The sequence below is a fragment of the Engraulis encrasicolus genome, chromosome 10 (assembly GCF_034702125.1).
Source record: "Engraulis encrasicolus isolate BLACKSEA-1 chromosome 10, IST_EnEncr_1.0, whole genome shotgun sequence".
NCBI lineage: Eukaryota > Metazoa > Chordata > Actinopteri > Clupeiformes > Engraulidae > Engraulis > Engraulis encrasicolus.
The window spans coordinates 23096387-23121334 of record NC_085866.1 but is presented as its reverse complement, the minus strand read 5'-3'; the positions used below and the strand labels follow the sequence as shown (position 1 = coordinate 23121334).

Here is a 24948-nt window from a genome sequence, read left to right as displayed (position 1 = left end):
TTTTGTTACATTGTTGACAGCAGCAGGACACATGTGTTACCTTTTCTGCCTTCTCACGCGCTAGCAGGGGCCAGAGCTTCATCTAAGCTCCTGGGGTAAACACCGGTTGATATCCTTGCAGATTCCCCTTCCCGAAATAACGTGGCTCGTTGTCACCGTGAACGGTTAGGATGTTTAATGTCGTCTCCACACAAACATAGGCATAACAGTGGGCATGAAAAATAAAGAAGACCTAGCTTATCTCTGCTACCGCTGACTGACCCACTGTCTCTCACGTAATCATACCGCCCAGTTACTGAACATTCCATTACCCATCATTCCATTAATAAGCACACAGACCCATTTCCTGTAACACTACCCCCACTCTGGATGGTGACTAAACCTAACACCACTCCAGCAGACATCATATACAATGAAAAATACACTCATCACAATAAAAATGGACATTACAAGGAGGTTTTTTTTTTTTTCCGACTGAATCAACCAGTGACAACTTCTTTTCAGCGTACAGTCCATAGAAATCCAGCAGGTGTTTTGCACAGTCCTGCGCAGTAGAGTGAATAATCGATGCTGAGCTCAGAATGGTTGTAGGAAGGGGGTAGCACAGTGTCGCTGGGTCATGATCACCCAACAGCATAGCTGGGAGCAAGCTGCTTCGGTACTGCCTGGAGAAGTAAGGGGTTATCATCACAGCATATAGTCAGACAATCAAAGGTCAAGACTGCACATTAGCTAGAAAACTAAAACTACACTGACTAAGGCCCACGTACAATGCAATATCAAAAGTTTCAGTACAGCCATTTTTTTCCTCTTTTTCCAACCATGAACATATTAGTACGAACATACTAGATCAGTCCTTTTTTTACGGTTTACAGTTCACGAAACCACCCAATCACCGAACCTATTGGGTTGTCTCACATCTCTTCTTGGTCTCCCGCCCGACACTTGACCGCTAGTCGACTGGGTGGAAGGCGACGGCTCGCCTTGATGCACTGTGCTACCCCCACTAGGCCGTCCCTCCGGGACAGCAGACGTGTCTGGTTGGGTAGCGAGTAACTCGCCTGATGCATGCTCGGGAGAATCAGCATTGCAGGTGCTGGTCTGGAACAAACTGGACAAATCCAGCTCGGAATCGCCAGGGTCCCATTCGATCGCCGGTGGCAGAGTCTCAGTGGGCTGCCATGTTTCAGCCGCCTTGAGCACCCAGCCGTTGTCCAGGGGAGTGCGGGAGTGGAATGGCTTGAGCTTATCATGGTGAACGACTCTGACTTTGGTTCGTGGAGATTTCTGAATTCTGTACACAAGATCGTCCAGCTGGCCCAATATGAAGTACGGCCCATCGTAGGATGGCAGGAACTTTGTGATTCTCCCGCGCACCCTTTTCGTGCCTTTAATCAGGTACCAGACTGCATCTCCAGTGTTATAGTGATTTCGATGGGCATGCTTATCGTACTGCTTCTTAGCACGTTGTACTGACTGGCCTAATGCGTCTCTCGCAATTTGGTGAGCAAGCTCGAACCTGTGCCGAAGTTGTAGTACATACTGTGAGGGTGTCGTCTCATATTCATGGCCGGGTGGCAAGCCTACCACCAGGTCAATAGGTTCAGCTACCTCCCGCCCGAAAAGCATCATGTTTGGGGTGAACCCTGTTGAGCTGTGTGTGGTAGCCCTGTAGGCCATGAGAGCGAATGGGATCATGAGGTCCCACTCCCAATGACAGCGTTCAGCAGTGGCAGACAAAATCTTCTGGAGAGTAGCATTAAACCGTTCGACCTGCCCATCAGACTGTGGCCTAAAGGGAGTTGTATTGGTCTTTTCCACTCCGAGGAGCTGACACATTCTCTGAAAAACTTCAGACTGGAAATTGGAGCCTTGGTCACTGTGGAGCACTTGTGGGGCCCCGAAGCGACAGACCCACTGACTAACAAGGACCTCGGCTACAGTAATTGCCTGTTCATCAGGCAACGGGTATGCTTCGACCCATTTTGTGAAATAGTCTTGCACTACAAGAATGTAACGATTGTAGCGGTCTGTCTCATTCATAGGGCCCATGAGGTCAATAGCAATTCTTTCCATGGGTACCCCGACACGGACAGTACCCATAGGCGCTCGGGGTGTCTTACGGGGTCGAGCCTTAGCAGCGCAGCTTTTACAGGTGCGGCACCATACAGTCACATCCTGCTTCATGCCGAACCAGTAGTATCTTGTCTCCAACCGGTCCAACGTGCGTTTCACCCCGAAATGTCCACCCACTGGACCATCATGCATTTGTTTCAGAACCTCATCTTGGAACGCCTGGGGCAGGATGATCTGGGGGTAGAACACAGCATCCTCCATTTTGTAGAACCGGCGCAGCAGGACGTCGTCCCTCAGGTACAACCTGTCCCATTGGCTCCAGTAGGACTTGGCAGCAGCGCCAAGATGTGACACCTGCACCCAGGGCGGCCGCCCTTGTCCCTCTTCCAACAACTTGATGATGGGTGCAATGTTCAAATCGTTTCTCTGGGCTTCCTGTAATTCATCTTGACTCCAACCATGGAAGGCCTGCTGGACACTGGAGGTGGTGCTGGAACAAACCCCTTGTACCACACGCACTGCCTCTTTGTCGCCATGATCACCAGATGGTTTGTGCGTGTCTACCCCCACTGAGTCCATCACTGGAGGCAAGCTTTCAGTGGTCAGATCCATGGCTAGGGGGCCCAAGTCACATTGCACTGCTTGGTGAGCGAAACTCTTCTTGCTCTGGTTAGGGTCGGGCACCTTGCAAGGGCAGATTTCTCTACACGGCCTCCGGGAGAACGAGTCAGCATTTCCGTGATAGCGTCCAGGGCGGTGCACGACTTGGAAGTCATACTCCCCAAGCTTCTCAAGCCATCGAGCAAGCTGACCTTCTGGCTCTTTCATTCTAATTAGCCACTGGAGACTACTGTGATCCGTGCGCACAATAAAGTGCCTACCAAGCAAATACTGCCGGAAGTGTGTTGCAAATTCCACCACTGCCAAAAGTTCTCTTCTGGTGGTGCAGTAGTTTTGCTCTGTGGTGGACAGCCGTCTGCTGCCATAGGCCAGGACCCTCTCTTCGCCATCTTGCACTTGCGAAAGGACAGAGCCAATCCCGACATTACTGGCATCTGTATCAAGAATGAGCTCACCCCTGTCACGTGGATAGCCCAGAATAGGTGCTGATGTGAGGAGGTTTTTCAACTTCTCGAATGCCTCCTGGCATGGAGGTGTCCATCTGAAGGAGGCATTTTTCTTAGTCAGTTCGTACAGGGGACAGGCTACTGCAGCAAAGTCCCTGATGAATCGTCTGTAGTAGGATGCCAAGCCTACAAATTGACGAACCTCTGACACAGAGGTGGGAACTGGCCACTCCTGGGTCTTCAAAATCTTCTGAGGGTCAGTAGCAACACCATTTGCGGAGACAATGTGTCCCAAGTATGCTACTTCACGGTGGAAGAGACAGCATTTTCCAGGTTTTAGTTTCAGGTTGGCTTGCCGCAAGCGATCAAACACCTGGCTCAGGCGCTGGAGCATCTCTTCCACATCGCTTCCCAGGATGATGATGTCATCAAGGTAAACCAGGCAAGTTTCCCACTGCAGGCCAACAAGGACGCGGTCCATTAGCCTCTGAAACGTTGCCGGGGCGTTGCAGAGGCCGAAGGGCATGATGTTCCACTCAAACAGACCTTTCCGGCTGCAGAAGGCAGCGGCTTTCTTAGCCCTGGGGGTGAGCTCTACCTGCCAGTAGCCTGATGCCAAGTCTAGAGTGCTAAACCATTTGGCTGTTGACAAGGTATCCAGGGTGTCTTGGATTCTCGGTAGCGGGTAGGCATCCTTCACTGTGCGCTCATTAAGGGCCCTATAGTCAACACACATACGGAATGTTTGGTCTTTCTTCCGCACCATAACTATCGGTGAGGCCCAGCTACTCTGGCTGGGAGAGGCCAATCCACTCTCAAGGGACGCTTGGATCTGGCTGTCTGCATCCACTTGTTTTTCAAAGGCCATCCTACGTGGGTGCTGCTTCACCGGTGGCCCAGGCAGGGTTTGGATGTCGTGTTTTACCAACCCTGTTCGGCCGAGATCTTGTGGTCCCGTGGAGAAAACATCCCTGTACGCACTAAGCAGCTCTGCGAGCCTACAACACTCTGCTTCCTTCAGTTCATTACAACTGTCAGCGTATAGCTGTTGAAGATGGACAGGGACATTGCAGTTCTGACCTGTGTTGTGAGAGGTGGGCCTGTGTTCAGCACTCTCCTGCAGGGGCTGAACGACATTGGCGGTCTGTAAAACACCTGCTATGGTGCCCTTCTTCACTCTGACAGGTGCTGCACCTGGGTTGTATAATCTGATGGGGACTTGATTGTTTGGGGGGGGTGTCCACCACGACACGGGCCATGAGCACACAATGCTTCTCCACGAACCCTTTGGTGGGACTCAGCAGCACATCACCCCCAATTGGCTTGCGGAAGTAAGCATTCCCAGGTACAATGTATTCATATCCTGACTCCAGTACAGTCGTACGAGCTATTCTAACAATGTGCACTTTTGGTTTCTTGTCCGGGTTGAAGTATGGGACTTGTTCTCCAAATAACACAATTTTCTGGCTGCCAAAGTCAAGGCGTGCACGTGACTGTTCCAAGAATGGATGGCCCAGGATAGCTTTCGTGTTCTCAGCTACGTCCGCCACAAGGAAGTTCACACTTCTGAGTGGGTAAATAGACTTCTCCACGAACGTTCACGTTAGCTGAGCTAATGCCTTGAAGGGACTGTACCATAGATGCTTGGAGTGATGGCCTTACATTGCTGTCGATGCTGTCAAAACATTCGAAGGGCAGAACATTCCTTCGCGCACCACTGTCTAACAGAGCAGATATTTCTTTGTCATACAACAGCACATGTATGCACATTTCGGGGCTTGAACTCTTCACGCACAGAACTGCTGGGGCATTCTGGTTCTCAGATACATTAGGTGCTCCCGAGATGGCCCGAGCTTGGACTGGTTGTCTGGGGGACGGGCAGCGTCGCTTCATATGACCAATGCCCTGACAGTTATGACACCGGATTTTGTCCCAATTGACATTCTTCTTAAAAGTCCCCCTGGGTTTTTGTGTACTGAGCAAAACTGGCTCAGGCTCTCTGTGTTGCACCTCTGACAGCATGGGACACAAAACTTGTTCTGGTTCAGAACTGTCAGACTCACGGATTGTAGCTGCCCTAGCTCTCCGCTCTGTAGGAGGTTCACGATATTGCATGTGTTGAGTCACACTAGCAGCAGCCCGCTTAGTGGTTTCGTAATTATGGGCAATCTCATAGGCTTTGGCCAGAGTGCGTGGATTTTTCTCCAGTAATTTTTGTACTAATTCAGCATCACCCATGGCGTTGATGAACACTTCCACGCCCATGGTGTCTTGCTCTGCCTCTGAGCGATCTGCATATACAATGGAATTTTTCTCATAGATATTATCCCTCAGTGCATGCAATGACTCACCCGGCTTACGGACTCTCCTCCTCAGCTCAACACCAATGCTGGCAGCATGCTGTGAAGATGGCCCATACACTGCATCAATCTCTGCCACTATGCGTTTGTAGTCCCATCGAGATGATCGTGGATTTTTGGGCACAACAGCACCTGCAGCACCTACTAAACAGAATCTCAATTGGACAGTCATTGTGTCTGCTGACCAGTGGTTAGCTTTAGCACAGCTCCCAAACCTATGCAAAAACTCTCTCCATGAACTTGAGCCATCAAACTGGCCTGGTTTTAGGACAGGGATTCTCTCTCTCTTAGTGCTGCTTTCCTCCTCGCTATCCGAATTTAAGTCATAGTGTACACTCCTCCTGCCCTGTGTCTTATTTCTGTTTTTGCATGGTTCATCATACACATCAAAAGCAGCTGTGGCATTGCTATTAGTCTGATAGTGTGGTGGCACGGCAGGGGTGCTGGTGATAACTTCGTTTTTGAACTGTGACAGCCGTGGATGGTTGGAATTTACAGGTGTGCTCGGATGTACAGGCGTGTAATCTTTATCATGAGTAGTGGGGATGTCTGACCATGTCGCATGAGAATCAGAATAGTTCACGTCTGCCCCACGGGCTGCACTTGGACTAACGTTTTGACTGTGGGTATCTTGACTATCTTCAATGATTTCGTGGGTTAAGAACGGGTTTTGGCTTTGCTTTTGTCTCACACTTTTCCCTTCAGTGTCCGGATTCACAGTAACTTCATACTCTCTCAGCCACTCGGCAAAAGATATTGGGTTTTCTTTCACTTCAGTCATTGACATGAACGGATTGGAGTAATTCGTGACATTTACAGGTGTATCTCCGACATCAGTTTCCTCGCGGGCAGTAGCCATTTTCACTGTTCATTTGTTACGGTACGACTAGCATCAGCTAATGCTTCTGCTCACTCGTTGCGTGGCACAACTCACCGCTCACGTGAAAGGAGATCTGTCGCGGACGAGCCCTCAGTGTTACCTTTTCTGCCTTCTCACGCGCTAGCAGGGGCCAGAGCTTCATCTAAGCTCCTGGGGTAAACACCGGTTGATATCCTTGCAGATTCCCCTTCCCGAAATAACGTGGCTCGTTGTCACCGTGAACGGTTAGGATGTTTAATGTCGTCTCCACACAAACATAGGCATAACAGTGGGCATGAAAAATAAAGAAGACCTAGCTTATCTCTGCTACCGCTGACTGACCCACTGTCTCTCACGTAATCATACCGCCCAGTTACTGAACATTCCATTACCCATCATTCCATTAATAAAACACACAGACCCATTCCCTGTAACACATGTGACAATGCTATTTACATTGTATCCGGACGCGGCGTAATGCGGTTCCTCTCTTGAGAATTGTCAAAATGATGCAGCTCATGTTGAACGCACAGTAGCTCAGTCAGCTCCATCACTGTGTATTTATAGTCTAGCTCTAGTTCTACTGTCACACGCAGGGTGACGTATATGTGTAGAATTTGTTAAGTTACTGTATTGAATTTCTCCGAAGACACAAGAACACACGGAGACACACGACCCCACACCATAGCCTACTCAGACAGAGGTGGAGAGGGCCATATAGTTCTAGTTGTTAATTGGTGGAGTCTGTCTGTAGCCTACAACCTTACCACAACGTCTTAACTCTGCTGACGGAACACCCAAGAACGCCCAGGCTGAGCCTGTGCTAGCTAGCAGTCACTTTCACTTCTGGCTGCTGCTCTATTGGGGGACTTGTCGTTTGTCTGGTGGCGATCGTAGGCCGCATATTATCAACGGAAATGCCCGGAGAGGAAAATATGGCTGCCCGGGAAACGAGCTCCACCTCACGGCACTGAATGCCGAGGACCGACCGACGGCCTACACTGCACGAGCTGTCAAACGGCGCCGACACAACTGTCAAATTAGGCGCACAACCTCATATCACGTTTCTGTTTCATCTGCGGCTCAGTGTCCCACTGCTTAGTTCATCTAGAAACTGTATCAAAGAGTTAATGTGGTAATTTCTTGGAGATTATGTTATTAAAAGGTTGGTCACTTGGGCTGTTGAATCATCCAAGAAATGAATAAATGTAACTGCCAAAATGTAGCCTAGGCTACCACAGTTAGGTCCTTTTGTACTACCAAACCTAGAAACACAAGCAGTAGGGAAGGGTGTTTGCAACAGCAGGAATGGCACTGGCTGTCAGATCAGATTTGGAGCATCACTCACTCGGCGTTGACATCAATTCGTCTCCTGGCGCTGCAAAGCCATCTAACAGGTTTATTGTGAAAATGATAAGCAGCAAAGTGCTTGTTGAGGGCTGCCATGATGGATACGTCTCGACCTCTCTCGCCCCCGCAATCAGTCAGATTGGAGGCTTTGAATAGCATTGGGGTCATGGGTCAACTTGTTTGGGGATCACTCGTTATGAGATGTCCCCTAGCCTGCTGTGTGACAAGGCACGTGTACACACACAGACACAGACACACACACACACACACACACACACACACACACACACACACACACACACACACACACACACACACACACACACACACACACACACACACACACACACACAGACAAATGCTCACACACACACACACACACACACACACACACACACGCAAACACACACGCAAACAAATGGTGTGTAAATGGTGCACAATCTGACCTTAGCCTCACAATTTGCACGGTTACACAAATTAAACACCTCCTTAGTCTTTGTAAAAGCTACTACCATAGTATTACACTACCACGACACTACACACAGAGTCTTAAACAATACTTTACAACTTGGTCGTTATCCTGTTCGGTCGTAACTCAATAAACAAGTATGTTTTTGTAATGTTCTGGGATTTTCATTCAAAATAACCACATTGGTCTCTCTCTCCTGTTGAAGCAGCAGGAAGCTAACTTCCTATTTCCTTCTCCACTGTATCACAGCTCTGTTTTATAGTGTACCGGACTGTCACGTAGACCAGTAGGTATGTGGTCTCAGCTTGAATGAGATCCCTTTAACGAGGAGCATACTTGACAAAGAAAGTGAAAGCGAGAGAGAGAGATAGAGAAACAGATACAGATAAAGATAAAGAGATGGGAGAGAAAGACAGCAAGAGAGAGAGCGACAGTGAAGGAAAGCATACAGAGAGCAGAGAGAGAGTGAAAGTGAGTGAGAGAGAGAGAGAGCGCGCAAGCGAGAGAGAAAGAGACAAGGAACGCTCAGCAAGGCAGGCATACTCTGCATACACTGATCGACAAACTGAACAGAGTTGACATAATGGCATCTTACTCTGACCTTGAGTGGGGGTTGGGAAGGGGGGGGGGGGTATTTTCCCAGTACGGTGGCGCCGCTCTGAGCACGCCCGCTGGCTCTGCCCGACCCTGCCCATTCCAACACGCACACACACACAAACGCTCGCACACACACACGCACACACACGCACACAGTCCTGCCTCAGGTGAAAGACACGCTCATTACGCAAACAAACACATTTCATGAGGCAGATCTTGGCTTGGGACACAACGAGGTTGCATTGAAGCACATGAGCTGTGTGTGTGTGTGTGTGTAGGTGTATGTTTGTGTGTGTTGATATATTTGTGTGCCTGCGTGCTCTTTTGTTATATTTCTGCCTGTGTCATTGAAGCACATGGGGCATTCAGTATTTGTGTGTGTGTGTGCGTGCGTGTGCGTGTGTGTGCTTGTGCGCGCTTACGTGCGTGTGTTTGTGTGTGTGTGTGCGCGTGAGTGTGTGTGTGTGTGTGTGTGTGTCTGGTTTATTGTGTGTTTAAGTGTGGGCTACTCTTTTGTGCGAGCGTGTGTGCTTTGTTTGTGGTTGTGCACACGCCTGACTGACTTTGTGTTTGGATGCGAAAGTCAAGTGAGAGAGGGCACGTGCACATGAGTTCTCTATTGCCTCATCTGGGCTGCCTGCTCTTCTCCAGGCACTCAGTAGCAGCAGTATGCACGCATCGAACTCTTTCATCTCAATACACACACACACACACACACACACACACACACACACACACACACACACACATACATACACGCACACACACACACATATATTACTTACTTGCATAATAAGACATTTGTTACAGGGTAGTGCAAAGCAGCGTTGTCGTTCACACGCTGCTGGGCGCTGACCGAGCGCTTTTGTTCTGGCATGGGTGCACCTTTGGCTTGGCTCACGAAATGTCTAAAAACAGTCATGGCAAATGATTGCAGTTTTCTCTCTCTCTCTCTCATGTGTATTCAAAGTGCATGGGCACAGACACACATACACATACACAAACAAAGGTTATACACACACACACACACAAACGCACACTCTCGCTCTCTCTCTCTCTCTCTCTCTCTCTCTCTCTCTCTCTCTCTCTCTCTTTCCCCTTCTCTCTCTCTCTCTCTCTCTCTCTCTCTCTCACTCACTCTCTCTCTCTCTCTCTCTCTCTCTCTCTCTCTCTCTCTCTCTCTGGTTCCCTGTAGCCCTTATATTTACACAGTGACTAACTACACACATCGCCTATAACCTTTGCTTGAAAACAAGTGGTAACGCTGTCTGACTAATGTGTTGGCCTCTCGTTCGTTGTTTTGGTATTCTCTCATTCCCGGTGCTGTGCGCTGTGCTTGTGTGTGCGGTGCTTTCTGTCTGTGTGCATTCCACATAATGTTGTCTCACCACAGTGAGTACACAACATGACTTGCACAGTACACCATCAAGGGCGTGCAGAACCAGTAGGTACATGTGCGTAGCTGTTAAATACAGTTAGCGTCACGCGCCACACTCTCAGAGTCATAGTCTGAAAGGCAGTTAACGTTGCACTAGGGCTGCTCGATTATGAGATAAATCAATATCGTGATGATTTCATTCAATATTGAAATCACAATATTTTTAAACGATATATATTTTTTAAAGAAAACTAATTGTGCCAAATAATTAACAATCTTCCCTCCCTTCTGCAGTGTGAGTGGAAAGTCATATAAAGACACACAGTGGTCTGCATGAGTGTTGGATAGCAAGTCTGCTCTGCACTCACAGTAGCTCAAGTGGATGGGGATTGTGCGTAACAAAGCCTACCTTTTGGCTGTTTAAAAAAAATACAAAATAGTTGTTTCAACATTTGACATTGTTATTGTTTGACAGCAATATTGATATCACAATATTAATTCGATATTTTACACAGCCCTAGTTAACGTTGCACATACACATACACACTCAGTCATAATCAGTAATAAGCTTACAGTTAATGTTGTACACACAAACACTCAGTCATAATCAGAAATATTGTTAACGTCACATTCACTCAACATTACACTAATACAGTTAACATGGCAAGAATCTGTTAGTCAGATTTGTTGGTCAATCATTTGTCAGATTTGTTGGGCAATTATAGGTAGATTTGAATTCTCTGCCTTGTCTGTGTGCATTCCACCAAATATTGTCACCACCACGCATTTACCTACCACATGATCCAAGATAGATAGATTAGATATTTTTTTGGTCTTTTTGACTTTATTTATGACAGTACAGTGAAGATGGTGACAGGAAGCGAGTGGTGGAAAGAGAGACGAAGAAGGGCCGGCAAAGGACACGGGCTGGGAATCGAACCCGGGTCGGCCGCATATTAGACGAGTGCCCTACCGTTAGGCCACGGTAGGGCCAGCTAATCCTTTTCAGTGACTATTACATCATTCCATGATGAATGCTAACACCAAACAAGCTACTAATTAGCTCATTCACCTAGTTAGAGAACATGCATACGGTAGGATCAGCTGCTGTAGTGAATTGACTGGAATAAATATGGAGCAGGTGTCCTACCTTATGAGCAGAGAGAGTAGAGAGAGAGAGGTTCCATTGGCCCATTGTTTCCGGGTTCTATTATTGCAAGGGGGAGGGGGGGGGGAATCCCCCTTTAGGCAGACCTACTGTTCTATTCAATGCTAGGAGCATTATTATACGCCCCTTTAGGCAGACCGGAACCTGGTCATGTTAGGTGCCCATAGAAACCTATTATGTTGGCATATCTCTACTTAAAGAATCTCTGTTATTAGCCCGACATGTCAGCCTCTGCATTACAGTACACTACTGTACATCTCAGTTGCTGTGTCAGAAATTTCCAGCCATTCACAAGGTCTGCATACATAGTGCACTTTTATACATGGGTTCTAAATGTTTGTTTTCCCCTGACTGCGCGAAACTAACACAACTCAACCTCTGATTGTTGGAAACCGCTGTCGGTCAAAAAAAAAATTTGTTCAGCCAATTAGTTTGGTTGGCTGCCAGTGTCTTGCCTCTCCTCACAACATTGTGTTGATAAACACGGTGAACCCATGTATAGGTCACAAGGACAAGGACGAATGTGTATCATTGCTTTTTCCCCACATAGTGCGGTTTGTAGTGAACTAGCACTGTCAAAAGTCACCTCTTCTCTGTTGACGTTAACCTACAAAGAAGGCATAGGTCAGAGGGCTTTGGCGTTCTTTTCAGTGCTCTTTGGTTAAACGTAGCTTGGAACAGTATTTTGAAGATATCCAAGGCACTCTTCGTCTTTGTTAAAAACAAATGAATAAATAAACTGAGCTGATTCATTGTAGAACACATTAAAATTGCCAACATATTTCGGCCTGCAATGGCCCTCATCAAACTTCCCCCCACCTCCCTTAATGCACGACATTAACTGAAATTAATCTATTGTGATTTCACCACCTAGGCACCACCCACGGTACCCTCCGCTCCCCTCTTCAGCGCGCCTGTAGGGTTGAACTTTTGGACCTGGTGGTGACCAATACTCTAGTCCAGTCAGCTCTGCTCCTGGTGGTAGCAGCACTGTGCTACATATTGTCCAGCAGCCATAAGAGAGAGTGTGCGCTGCAGTGTGCACAGTTAGGCTAACATAACCCGGTCATAAATAAACATGCTAAGCCCCGCGGACTAACAGACACGAGTTACCATGTTGTGGCCGCCGCTGAGTGCTATAGCCACCGGTATAATTATTTGAGGCGATCGGCTGCAAATCTCATGTCATTATCCAGAGGAATCTTTTAATGCCGGCTAAAGCTTTGGCAGCTTAAGAAAGTAAGTGAAATGTCAGGGCTCCCGACTCCCGATCGTGTCTCGGGGCAAATGCTGTGTCACTGGCTGACCCCTGGGGTCACTGGGTCTCAGTTAGCGATAGACTGCCCGACTCTCACCAGACACAACACTTTGTGTGTGTGTGTGTGTGTGTGTGTGTGTGTGTGTGTGTGTGTGTGTGTGTCTGTCTGTCTGTCTGTCTGTCTGTCTGTCTGTCTGTCTGTCTGTCTGTCTGTCTGTCTGTCTGTCTGTCTGTCTGTCTGTCTGTCTGTCATAGGATTGCGTTTGTGGAGTTTGCAGAGAAAACAGATTCGAATCTGTGTGATGATGAGATGACTGCATATAGGAAAAGCACATACTTGCACCACTTGGTTAGCATAGTCTTAATTTATTGCTCCAGCGCGGACATTCTTTCTGTTTAAATAAACATTTTGCAAAGTGGTAAGGAAGTCATTTATCTACTCGGCGCTATTTGCTTTAATTAAGAGGGATTTTTTGGTGTTGGTCTATTAAGATAAATAGAGGACGTAAAAACAAACACTTGGGGCTACCACACGTTCAGTGAGATATGAGCAGTGTTAACTAATGCAGGCTCCTGGACTCTGGGAACACGTGAAGACTTGGTGGACTAACTGCTACCACACTCACAGAATTAAAAAGAGGAGAAGAGAAGAGAAGTGGAGAGAAAAAATAGAAGAGAAGCAAAGAGAATTTAATGTGTCCCTACACAGAAAAGATTTTAACACACGTTTCTTAAAACAGAAAAGTATGACAGAATTAGGGCTTAAAATCAGGTTCTTTGAATCTCTGGATGGATATCAAGTCAAGTCGAGGCAAGTCAGCTTTTATTGTCACTTTCTTCATATGCACAAGACATACAAGGGGAATGAACGGAGTGAATAATTCCATTACGCAAAAGGTTCTTCACAATAGAAAGTCCTTCACACTTAAGTTAAATCATAATAAGCTATGCTATGGCATGTCTGCATTTCATGGCTCACTGAAGATAAAACGGCATAATATTAGGACTGAGAGTCAAAATAATGGTCGTGACACCTAGGCCAATATTTGATTGAGTTATATTACATGAAAGTTCTTTCTCTACCCCTTTTTTCTGACATCAATTAGGAACATTATTAAAAGGGTGAAATAAGTACAGCTAGAAAAAATGACCAAGCTGAAAACAATATTGTTGTTACTTCTTGTGGCTTTCTTGTAAATGTGGTGAAATGTCACAAAGGCCCCACTGGAAACCAACCCTTTATTGATGGCTAGAAAGTGTGCAAATGGATAAAGCAGCATGTCTAGAGCCCTGTTCTCTGTGTAGTGTTGTCACCTGTCCCTATTTTACCTGACTATGCCGGTTTTAAATGGTCTGTCCCAGGGAAAAAAAAAACATTTCCCTGGACACTGAATGAAGAATGCTTTCGCTTACAAGAAATAAATTTGGGTGAGGTTGTAAAAATGTCCATGTTGTTTTTTTGTCAGACAGAGGTGGCAACCCAGGCTCTGTGATGTATGGGAGGGTGTATCCTGCCGTCTGACAAACGGACGGGCCAGTACAGCCCAGTCCTATGTGTAGTGAACTGTATGTCCCAAACACTTGGCCTGGCTGCTACGCTACTCCCTCTCAGCGGTGGGGGGGAATTGTTAGCGAAAGGAGTTCTGTTGCCGTGACACCCTGAAAAAGCTGCGTGAGCTATGGCCTAGCTAGCGTTAGCTTTGGTGTTAGCATCTGCCTCAGCTGTTACAGCCTCTGCTGAGCTTGTGGTGAACTCGCTCCGTATCGCAGGAAATCCCAAAAATAGATAAGCAGAAAGACCAGGGCCACAGGGCCAGAGCCAGCCCAGTGCGGTAGGCTAGTCATTACAAGGTGGGAACACCCCTGCCCTATGAGACCAGGGGGCCACTGCTGAGGTTGAAACCCAAGTGTTGTGTTTCACAGGAACCACATTTGCTTAAACAATTATTTGAACGCTCAGCATACATTTTTAGATCAGGTCGACCTGCTGTGGTGCTTTTGGCTCCATGTTTTCAGAATTCTGTTTTGTCAATACCGATACTGTAGGCCTACCTACAGTACAGTATGTTATCATAAAGTATAAGACAATGAAATAAATCAGATTTTTTTTGTCAGATGAGTTTTAGGCTTTGTTCAGTATTGTTGGCTTTGGATTTCGGATGCCTTACAACTGAATTTCATTGTATTCTCAGTGAAGGAAATTGCATGGTCATTGCGCATTTACAGGCCTATGTAACATTTGCTAGCCATACCAAAGTCAACAGACAAAAAAGCGTGGCTTTTTGTGTAAGTTAAGTAAATCTCCATCAGAGTGCTTTGACATAACAAAGCGACCTTTGACATTGTTTTTGGACAATAACAGTGCAACTTAACACTGGCTTAACAGGAAACAATGGTCAACCGACGTGCCTCAGACTCATAGATAAGGAATTTAAAGGGCAACTTGTAGTCAAACCAACACAAGTGCAAGCATTTGGCTCTAAACTGATTTTTATCACCACCGCACCGAATGACATTTCAAACTGGTTCTTTAAAAACCCCCATGAACTTTGTTCACCGTCAGGCTTCCTTGGCTTTTGCTTATTTACACGTTCTTAATTTGGCAGAGAGAGAGCGAGAGACGTGCGGGTCTGGCTGACGCATTCTTCTAGCGGGGGACACAAACACCAACACCACCACTACTGCTGCTGCTGCTCCCTGTCACGAGTTGGTCCTCATCCCAGTCCCCATAGACTCCGCTAATACAAAACAAAACGTCTTGGCCCTTTCAGTTCTTCTCTCTCTCTCTCTCTCTCTCTCTCTCTCTCTCTCTCTCTCTCTCTCTCTCTCTCTCTCTCTCTCTCTCTCTCTCTCTCTCTCTCTCTCTCTCTCTCTCTCTTGCCTATCTGTCTCTATCTTCCTCCGTCCTTCTATCTCTCTTTCTTTCTTTCTTTCTTTCTTTTCCTCTCTCTCTCTCTCTCTCTCTCTCTCTCTCTCTCTCTCTCTCTCTCTCTCTCTCTCTCTCTCTCTCTCTCGTCCCTCTGCAGCAGCCTGCCTCTCCCTCTCCCGAGGTCCAGAGAGCACTTCCTAGAGCCGAGGCCCCTGGCTTCCCTCGGCCCTTCCTGTCCGAGGTGTTGTTTTGCTGGGATGAATGGGCCCGTGCCTGGGTCCTGGGGCCTGGTGTTCCTGGAGCTATGGTGCTCCTGCCTGGTATGGGCTCTGGGGCCTCCTCCTCCTTGTTTGTCAGCAGCTAGGGGCCACGGGAGCACGTTATCGCTTTCCTCCAATCGCTCCGCTCCTGCCGACGCCTGCCGTCTCTCTCCGTCTCTCTGTCCTGGTGTTGGAGCGCGAGGTCAGGTGACCTGGAAGCTCTGGGAGAGAGTGTTAAGGGGATGGGAGATGAAGGCTGGACTGGAGCTGTACTTGCTTAGGAGTAGGGAGAATTGCTTGTGTGTTTTGTGTGTGTGTGCGTGTGCGTGTGCGTGTGTGTGTGTGTGTGTGTGTGTGTGTGTGTGTGTGTGTGTATGTGTGTGTGTGTGTGTGTGTGTGTGTCTGTGTGTGTCTGTGTGTGTGTGTGGGGGTGTGTGTGTGTTTGTGCGCTAGCGTGAAAGATTTACAAATGTTCAAGTGCGTCTCCCAGTCTCTCGGCCATTTCCTCAGATCGTGATGGAATTATGAAACCATTTTCTCATCCAATCCTGAGAGAGCTCACTCACTCCCTCTCCTTTCTTCCCCTCTCTTCCTTCCTGTCTCTTTGTAGCCCCCTTTCTTTCTTTCTTTCTTTCTTTCTTTCTTTCTTTCTTTCTTTCTTTCTTTCTTTCTTTCTTTCTTTCTTTCTTTCTTACGTACTCTCTTTCTTTCTTTCTTTCTTTCTTTCTTGTACTCCCCCCCCCCTCTCTCTCTCTCTCTCCCTCCTCTCTCTGCTGCCTCTTATTGGCGCGGGTTGTGACGCTGGTTTGGAGGAGAGAGCAGAGCGGTGCTTCTTCACATATCCGTGCCCACAGCTGGCAGTGCTTCACTGGGGAGGAGATGGCATAGTTATGTCATGTGCCATGTGCCCTCTCCAGCTTTCTCCTCCAGCCCTCCAGCCTCCAGCCTCCAGTGCCAGCGCCAGTGCCAGTGTCACCCACTTGTTTAGACGCTAGAGAGGGGACGGGACGGATGCAAGCTGCCTGCAGGCTTTGCCTCCTCCTCATTAGGCTAGCCAGATGGCCGGGGCTGGGCCGGGGGATGAGGTGGAGCAGCACACACTGTACTGTACAGAAGAACACAAGCCTGAGGCTGCGGCTGCGGCTGAGGTGGAGTGGAGTGGAGTGGAGTGGATAGGCAGGAGTTGGAGCTGTGAAGGGTGGATAGAACTTCCTGCAGTGATTCCTGCAGAACATTTGTGAAGGTTAGGTGGGTGGGTGTGTGGTGGACAGGGTTAATGGTAGCAGAGACATAACTCAAATTCAAACGTGCTTTATTGACATGCCTGTTCGTATCAGTGTTGCCAAAGTTTACAGATAATATCAACAGTAGCAGAACATTACGGTCAATAAAGAACATCACTCTCATCACTAGGAAGGCCATGTTGTACAGTTCCATACGATAAATTATTTGAATACCTCTCCTACCCAACCCAAAATAATAGCACAGCCCCTTAATGCAAGCCGTGCCTCCAATGGCACGCTGTAATAGTCATTGAAAAGTTAACTACCATAGTACTACAATACTATCACATAGCACAGGACTTTTAGTAATGCACTACGACTTGGTCATTGCCATTTTGGTAGCAGTAAATGTATAACGCTGTGTCTTAATGGGGTAATGCAGCATTTTGTAAGCAGCTTTCGAAGCTACAACCGCTATGCAAAGTCTTCATATCTCCTGGGGTACTAGTTAATGTGGTAAGGTGGTCACCTTTACAGTATGGGGGAGATCATGTGGTAAGTAGTTAGAGAGACAGAGGCTGAAGTTGATACGACTGCAGATGATAGAGTGATGATTGGACAGAGGAAGCAGCACAGGCAGATGCAAAGTGGAGTTAAGTGGCTGAAGATTGTAGGCAGGAGAGAGGATGAGGGGAGTGGAGAGGAGTAGAGGGGAGGGGAGGTGAGGGGCGGAGAGGAGAGGAGTGGAGTGGAAAGGAGAGGAGTGGAGTGGCTAAAGATTGTGGGCAGGAGAGGACATGAGAGGAGTGGGCAGGGATGGAGTGGAGAGGAGAGAAGAGGAGGAGAGGAGTGGAGTGGAGAGGAGAGAAGAGGAGGAGAGGAGGAGATGAGTGGAGAGGAGAAGAGGGGATAGGATGAGAGTAGAGGCGTGGAGTGGAGCGAAGAGAGGACAGGAGAGGCTGAAGATTGTGGGCAGGAGAGGAGAGAAAGTGGAGTAGGGGTGGGAGAGGCTGCAGAGAGGGATGCTGAAGAGCTGAATAATGTAGTGAGGAGAGCAGAGGATGGGTTTGAAGTGAGGTGGGGTGGGGTGTAGTGAGGACGGTGGAGAGATGAAAGTGAAGTGAAAGTGAAAGCCCGCTTGGGAAACTCCAACTCCCATTTTCATTGTGACACAGATCTCCACAGCACACAAGTGTTCTCTGCACACACTGCACACACCAACATTGCATTTATGCCTCACCCGTGCAAGGGGGCAGCCCCCAATGGCGCCCCAAGGGAGCAGTGCGGCAGGACGGTACCATGCTCAGGGCACCTCAGTCATGGAGGACCCACCAACCTGGCGAACCGGCAACCTTTGGGCAGCAAGTCTGACGCCCTAACCGCTCATTACCCATGACTGCCTAGAGGGGTGAAGCTGCAGTTGAGGCTGGCAGGGTACAAATCAATAGTTGTCCTTCCCTCCTTCCCTGTGGCTGGCTTCATGAAGCGAGGTTCACCACCATCAGTGATCAAAAGCACTGGTTAATTACTCCCCCCATCAACCTAGCAGGTCGGGAGTCGAACCAAGTCTGACGGCCTAACCGCTTACCCATAACTGCCCTTTGTACACCTCTGTAGTGGGACAGGTGCGTATTATATTATCCCAGTGAGGTTATCAGTCAAATGTAAAAACTATCCCGCACACTTTAGCTTAAAGCTAACTTCACCTGAAAAAGTTTGGATGGTTGCTGGTGGAATGGACAGTGTGCGGGATCTTGGTTACACTTGAAAGCAGCTGGAGAGAGTAAAAGAGGGGAGCAAACATGGCAGGCTGGGGCTGAGAGGTTTGAGAAGCTACTCTGGAGAAGGACCAGAGACAGGAGGCATCAAGTCAAGTCAAGTCAAGTAGGTTTTATTGTCAATTTCTTTACATGCACTGGTCATACAAAGAATTTGAAATTACATTTCTTGCTTTCCCATACAGACATAGACTAATCTAGGTTAGGACATAGACATGAGGCTGATGCAGCGTGGAGGCCAACCGGGGTAAAACATTGATTCAAATGTGAATGGAGTTGGCAAATCAAATCGATTTTGTATTTTAATTTTTACAATTTCTTCAGTGTTCTTTCTATCCCACTGTAAGAATGGAGATTGTTGGGTGACCCAGAACTGATATTGTTGCTGTTACCGTTTCCTGTTATCTCAGTAAAGTTGACTTGGAAGGACACCCCCTCCCATCCCACTGTAGGTGTGGTGGCCCAAACCCCTGGGGTGCCACTGGCCCAAGCAAACAAAATGCCAGGGCCACCTCTCCAGCAGTATATAAGCCTATGGTAATGAGCCCCTCTTTGAGTTCTTTCTCCCATACACAAGCCGTGTGTGTCTCTCTCTGTTTCTCTCTCTCTATCTATCTATCTTGGGTGAACTGTATTTGATTGTAACCTACAGTAGCCTTGAGTTAAATGCAAGTTAATGTTACCTTGCAGTTGATAATTAAATTGTCATATAACTTTCTGTGATTTGTATCTCCTCATCTCTGCCATTGCAATTCCTGTGTCTTAAGCTAATAACACTTCTGTCTCAAATGCCCACTCTTGGCTGCCGTTGGCTAGGAATAAAGTGAAGGGGAAAGTTGTACTTCACACAGCTTACTTTGAATGGATCACACACAGACCTGACTCACTTTGTTCAGTTGCTTGCTTAGAATTACTGCAGACTTTGCTATTATCCAAAGTTTAGTTGAGGCAATTGTGAATTGAGTTTTTTTGTATTATTTTCTTTAAAATCTGGTGGTGACGAGGGGTGAAGGTGGAGAGGAGGAGGAGGCAGGCTGGAGAGAGGAGGAGAGGGAAAGAGAGGCTGTAGAGGGGAGGAGCAGTAGTCAGGTCAAGAGCAATGCAAGCATTTCTGAGCTCCTGAAAAATCGGGAACTCCTCCCACTTTGTCAGGAAGCAAGCAACCATTAGCGAACCAAAAGAAGCGGGTCAACCATGCCGTTTGGGAAATGTTATGTAATTGTGTAATATGTGATTGTGTAAAATGTAATACAATTGTTACGCTCTTGGTCAGACCAAGTCTGGAAGACATTTGAAAGTCGATGATAATCAGGCTAGAGGAGAAGGGGAGAGGGGAAGCGAGACGGATGGGAAGAGAGGAGAGAAGAAAAGAGACTGGATGGGGGAGGGAAAGGGGTAGAGGGAAAGGGGAAGAGGATGATGTAGAGCAGAGGGGAGGAAGGATGTTTTGATATCCTGACTGGAGAAGTCGCGGCCATCTGAGTTGTTTGGACAGGAATATTTGTGGCGTGAGATCTGCGCCACTCGTGCGCTCTTGCTACCTTTCTGCACCCTGTGTGTGCGTGTGCGTGTGTGTGTGTGTGTGTCTGTGTGTGCCACTTCTCGGAAGTGGAGTGCAATTCATTCGCTTTTACTGAAGCCCTCTAGTCACAGACATACACTGTCCGTCTGGCTGCCTGTCTGTCTGTGTTCCTTCTCCCTCTCCCTTTCTCTCTCTATCACACACTCTCTCTCTCTCTAGTGCTCTCTCTTGCTTGCACGCACAAACACACACACACACACACACACACACACACACACACACACACACACACACACACACACACACACACACACACACACACACACACACACACACAGCACACAGCACACAGCACAACACACATTCACAAAATCTCTGTCCCTCAACTCATTCAGATTGAGAATTGCTTTATGGTCATGGCTCCTTAGATAGTGGCCGGTGATAGGCCGCAGTGTTGCCACAGCGACAACAAGAGGCCACTGTAACAGTAACACCGACACACAGGTGCTGTCCCTCTTTATGACTACAGTACCACCACGCTGTGTCAGGTTATGTGTGCCAGCCAGCGTTTATCGGAAAGATAAGAGCGGAATACAATAAAACAGAATACAATGCCTTCTATTGATGCACTTTAGGGGATAGATGTGCATGTGTAGTAAGCGTTTCTCTCATGGGTGCAACATGCATATGGTCTATATACTACAACACAAAATATAAAAATATATATGAAGTATACGTATATAAGTGCAAACTCACAAAGGCATATTAGTGAGAGGTTTAGTGAGAGATATTATTTTCAGATTTGGGGGGGAGGTTATTATCATAAATCAAATACAAAGCCACAAATCTCCAAGAAAGAAACTCTGACATTTTTGACTGTGTAAAGTTGCAAATTTGAGAGAAAAAAGTCAGAAATCAGCTATCCCGCGTGCTGAGTGATGCCTGTGGTTTGTTACCAAACACAAACCTTTTCCTTCAATGTCTGTCAATTTGAGTGTCTATTTGCTGTTACAAATAAGTTACAATGAGCTCTGAATGTGCTCCTACTCTGACCTTCAATGCCTGTGTAGGGTGTAAAGGGTGTCTGTATGTTTCAAATGACGGTGGTGTTTGAATGTGTTAAGATTTTTCTTTTTCTTGCAAAATTTGTGACTTTACCAAGTCACTTTGTAAAGTCAAAAAATGGCAAGTTTCTTGAACAGAGGTCCTAGCAGACATCATCGCTTTGTGCAGACAAACAAACAAGACATTTATTTCTGGTTCCTTCCTGTGACTTTGCTGTGTTGCACAATAGACGCTTGTCAATAGACGCAGATGCTCACATGCACGCAAATATCATAGATTTTAAACTTTTTTCTCATCTCTGAAGATGCATATAAATCTGTCCCTGATATGCTGTGGTACAAACTAGAAAAAACGTAATTACAAGTGTGTAATCTTCAGATAGCCGAACTTCTCAAAAATATATTTTGGAGCGTATTGAACCGCCTTCCTGTATGAAAGAGGTTATACACATAGACTTGCTTTGCCTTGCCAAATATCACTAAAGCAGAAAGCTCAAAGCTGGTTGTGATTTTCCAGATGGATTGGGAACAGGTCCCAGGTCAGTGGGGGAGCAGATGCGGATCTCAGCGTGAGGTCTCACACTGCACCTGTGCACTGAGCTGAGGCCAGCGGGTTTGCTGTGGTTCCCCTCAAGCCACACACACACAGACACATACGCAGCCACACACACACACACATTCTCTTTCTTTCTGTGGTTCCTCTCATCCCACACACACAGACACATACGCAGCCACACACAGACACACATTCTCTTTCTCTCTCTATCTCTCTCTCTCTCTCTCTCTCTCTCTCTCTCTCTCTCTCTCTCTCTCTTTCTCTCTCTCTCGCTCTCTTTCTCACGAACACACACACACACACATACTCACACACACTCACACACACACACACACACACACACACACACACACACACACACACACACACACACACACACACACACACACACACACACACACACATATAGACAGAAACACACACACATGCATTGCACACCCATGGGATCGCCAATTCCTCTCACCACACACTCCCAAAAACACACACAGAGACACTCTCCCACACATGTCAGTCCCCCATGGGACCTTCAGCAGTGCGCGCCGCGTCTCACACCTCCAGCCGGCCTTGATTAGCTCAGCACAGTGATTAAGGCCAGACAGCGGGATCCCCCATTCATCTATTCAGGTCAATGGGGCGCAGCCTGCTAGCGTAGCCTGCTAGCGTACGGCAGAGGTAAGAACGGGTAAAAAAATCCAAGCCCGAACCGACATGGGCCCATGGGAATTGGGCCGGGCCCGGCCCGAGGCCGACTAATTATTGGATGTGTAGGCCCGAGCCCGAGGGAAGCCCGAAATTTGAAATTTTATTTATAAGGAGGGGTGATCTATGATAACAAATCAAAGCCCTTAAATTAAAGCCATTAAAGTATTTTGTTACGAAATCTAAGTTAAATAGACTGTATAAACATGCAGGCCATCTTTTATATTTCTGTGTATGCTGCACTGCAGTGCACAGAGGTTACATTAAGCGATAATCCATCATTGACGCTTTTTTTAAGAGTTGGCGGAAAATTTTAAGGGCGTCCGTCATTTTGACCGGCTGATCATTGGGCCATAAGCCACAGCAGCAGTACGACCTTAAAAATCTAGCGCGGCACTTTCACAGAGAGAGACAGCGAGACAAAGAAGAACAACGACGCGAGCAGGAGAACAGGAATGAAGGAGTTCTTGAATTGCCATTGCAAGAGTTTATTAGGCTACAGTATGTGTCGGGTTGATGAGGCGACCTCTGTTTTTTGCAGACCACGCGTCTCTCGTGGCCAAAACACGGCCGAAATGCCTCAGCGCACTGTGATGGGAGGGAGAGGCGAGGGAAAGCGCGTGCATTCTAGCAGCAGGCACTGCACTGCTGGATTATCAACTGACGTGGAATATTATTAATGCACAGCCTACATAGCCTATTTATTTATTTAAAAAAAAAAAAAAAAAAAAAAAAAAACTGTCAACGATAGAGAAGCCGAACCCGACCCTACCCGAACGTAATGAGTGACATTTCAGGCCCGACCCGACCCGAAATTGGCTCGGGTTCGGGTTCGGGCTCGGGCCTGGGCCAAAAATCATAGGTCTAGCGTACGGTAGGCTGGGCTCCTGTGCTGCTCTGTTAGCCTAAACTAGCCCCACCTGCCAGCGGCCAAAATTATTTTTGCCTGCGAGCGGGTCTAGCCTCGGACAATGCCCCAATGCCCTGAATCTGGCTGGCCAATCACAACGCAGGAGACTTGTTTGGATTTGTTTTGAATCTTTGGATGCAAATCACACTGGGTTTTCAGGGAGTGATGACAAAGCGTTGGCCAGTAGGCACATACACAGTTTGAGTTGTTCCCATAAACACTCTTCCGATGTCTCATTCATCAGGGCCAGACTAAATATTCACACTTAATCTCACATTTACTCTGTCTTGTCAGGTTACTGTTCTCTGCCTTTGTGTGCAAATCCTATCCTCAAACTCGCGCCCTTTTCTCCGTCCTCTGACCTTGTTGCTGACCTAAACTCAGTTTTATATTGGACATTCATTCAACACTCATATGCATGTATAGCTTATCTAAAAATAAGCCCAGTGACACATGAGGACCATTGTCTCTATTCCAATATTAGTTTGACAAGGTTTTTCTTCCACATATATCACAAATGTATTGTAGACTCCTTAAGGCATGCCTTCCACCAGTGGAATGCTGTAGAAGTCTTTGCTGCCATACTACTGCACCACAATGTCATATGCACAGGTTCTTTAGTAATACATTACGACTTGGTAATTGCCATTCTGGTTGTTGGTGAAAGCTTGCACATCCACAGATGGGGGGCATCTGTGGCCTAGTGGTTAGAGAGTTGGTCTTTCAATCTAGGGGTTGCAGGTTTGAATCCCCCCTGACCTCTACCTACATCTCCATCCATGGCTGAAGTGCCCTTGAGCAAGGCACCTAACCCCACATTGCTCCAGGGACTGTAACCAATACCCTGAAAAATAATAACTGTAAGTCGCTTTGAATAAATGAAAGCGTCAGCTAAGTGTAATGTAATAATGTAATAATAATAATAATCCAAACGTCTGACCTGGAAGCAGGACCAATAAATAGCCAGATAAAAAGAGAAAAAAAGTCAGCTGCAACCAGGATTTTATGCTCCCACTTATTTTTTTTATTTTACCGTGACGTTTCGGCTAGAAACCCTTCTTCAGACGTCACTTTTTGTCTTTTACATTGCCATTCTGGTAACAGCTAATTTATTACAGGGGCTCTTACTTGGTTAAATGCTAAATAAATGAATGTCCAATATAAAACTGACTTAACCCAAGTTGACCACGAGTCATGAGGTCGGAGGACAGAGGAAAGTATCCAAGTATCCAAGTTTTGGGAACCCCTTTGTCTTCTCTCCTCGCACATAGGCCAGGCACATCTCTCTCAGCTAGCTCTTGCCTTTGTTGACTCTGTATTAGGACTGTAAAGGTACACTGTATTGTATTTGTACCGAACCGAACAGACCTGTACCAAACCGAACAGTGCTGTATCGAAAGGTAGAGTACCAGGCTACTCTGTTCATGTTTTTACATTACTACATGCAGCGGCTCATGAAGAACGCTGAGAGAGAGTGCAAGAAAA

General features: G+C 47.1%; 1 protein-coding gene across 1 annotated transcript in view; it reads left to right on the top strand.

Annotated features, from left to right (window-relative positions):
• The window catches only part of dvl1a (dishevelled segment polarity protein 1a), a 95865-nt gene that overhangs the window by 929 nt on the left and 69988 nt on the right, over window positions 1-24948 (top strand). The gene's annotated exons all lie outside the window — the stretch shown is intronic.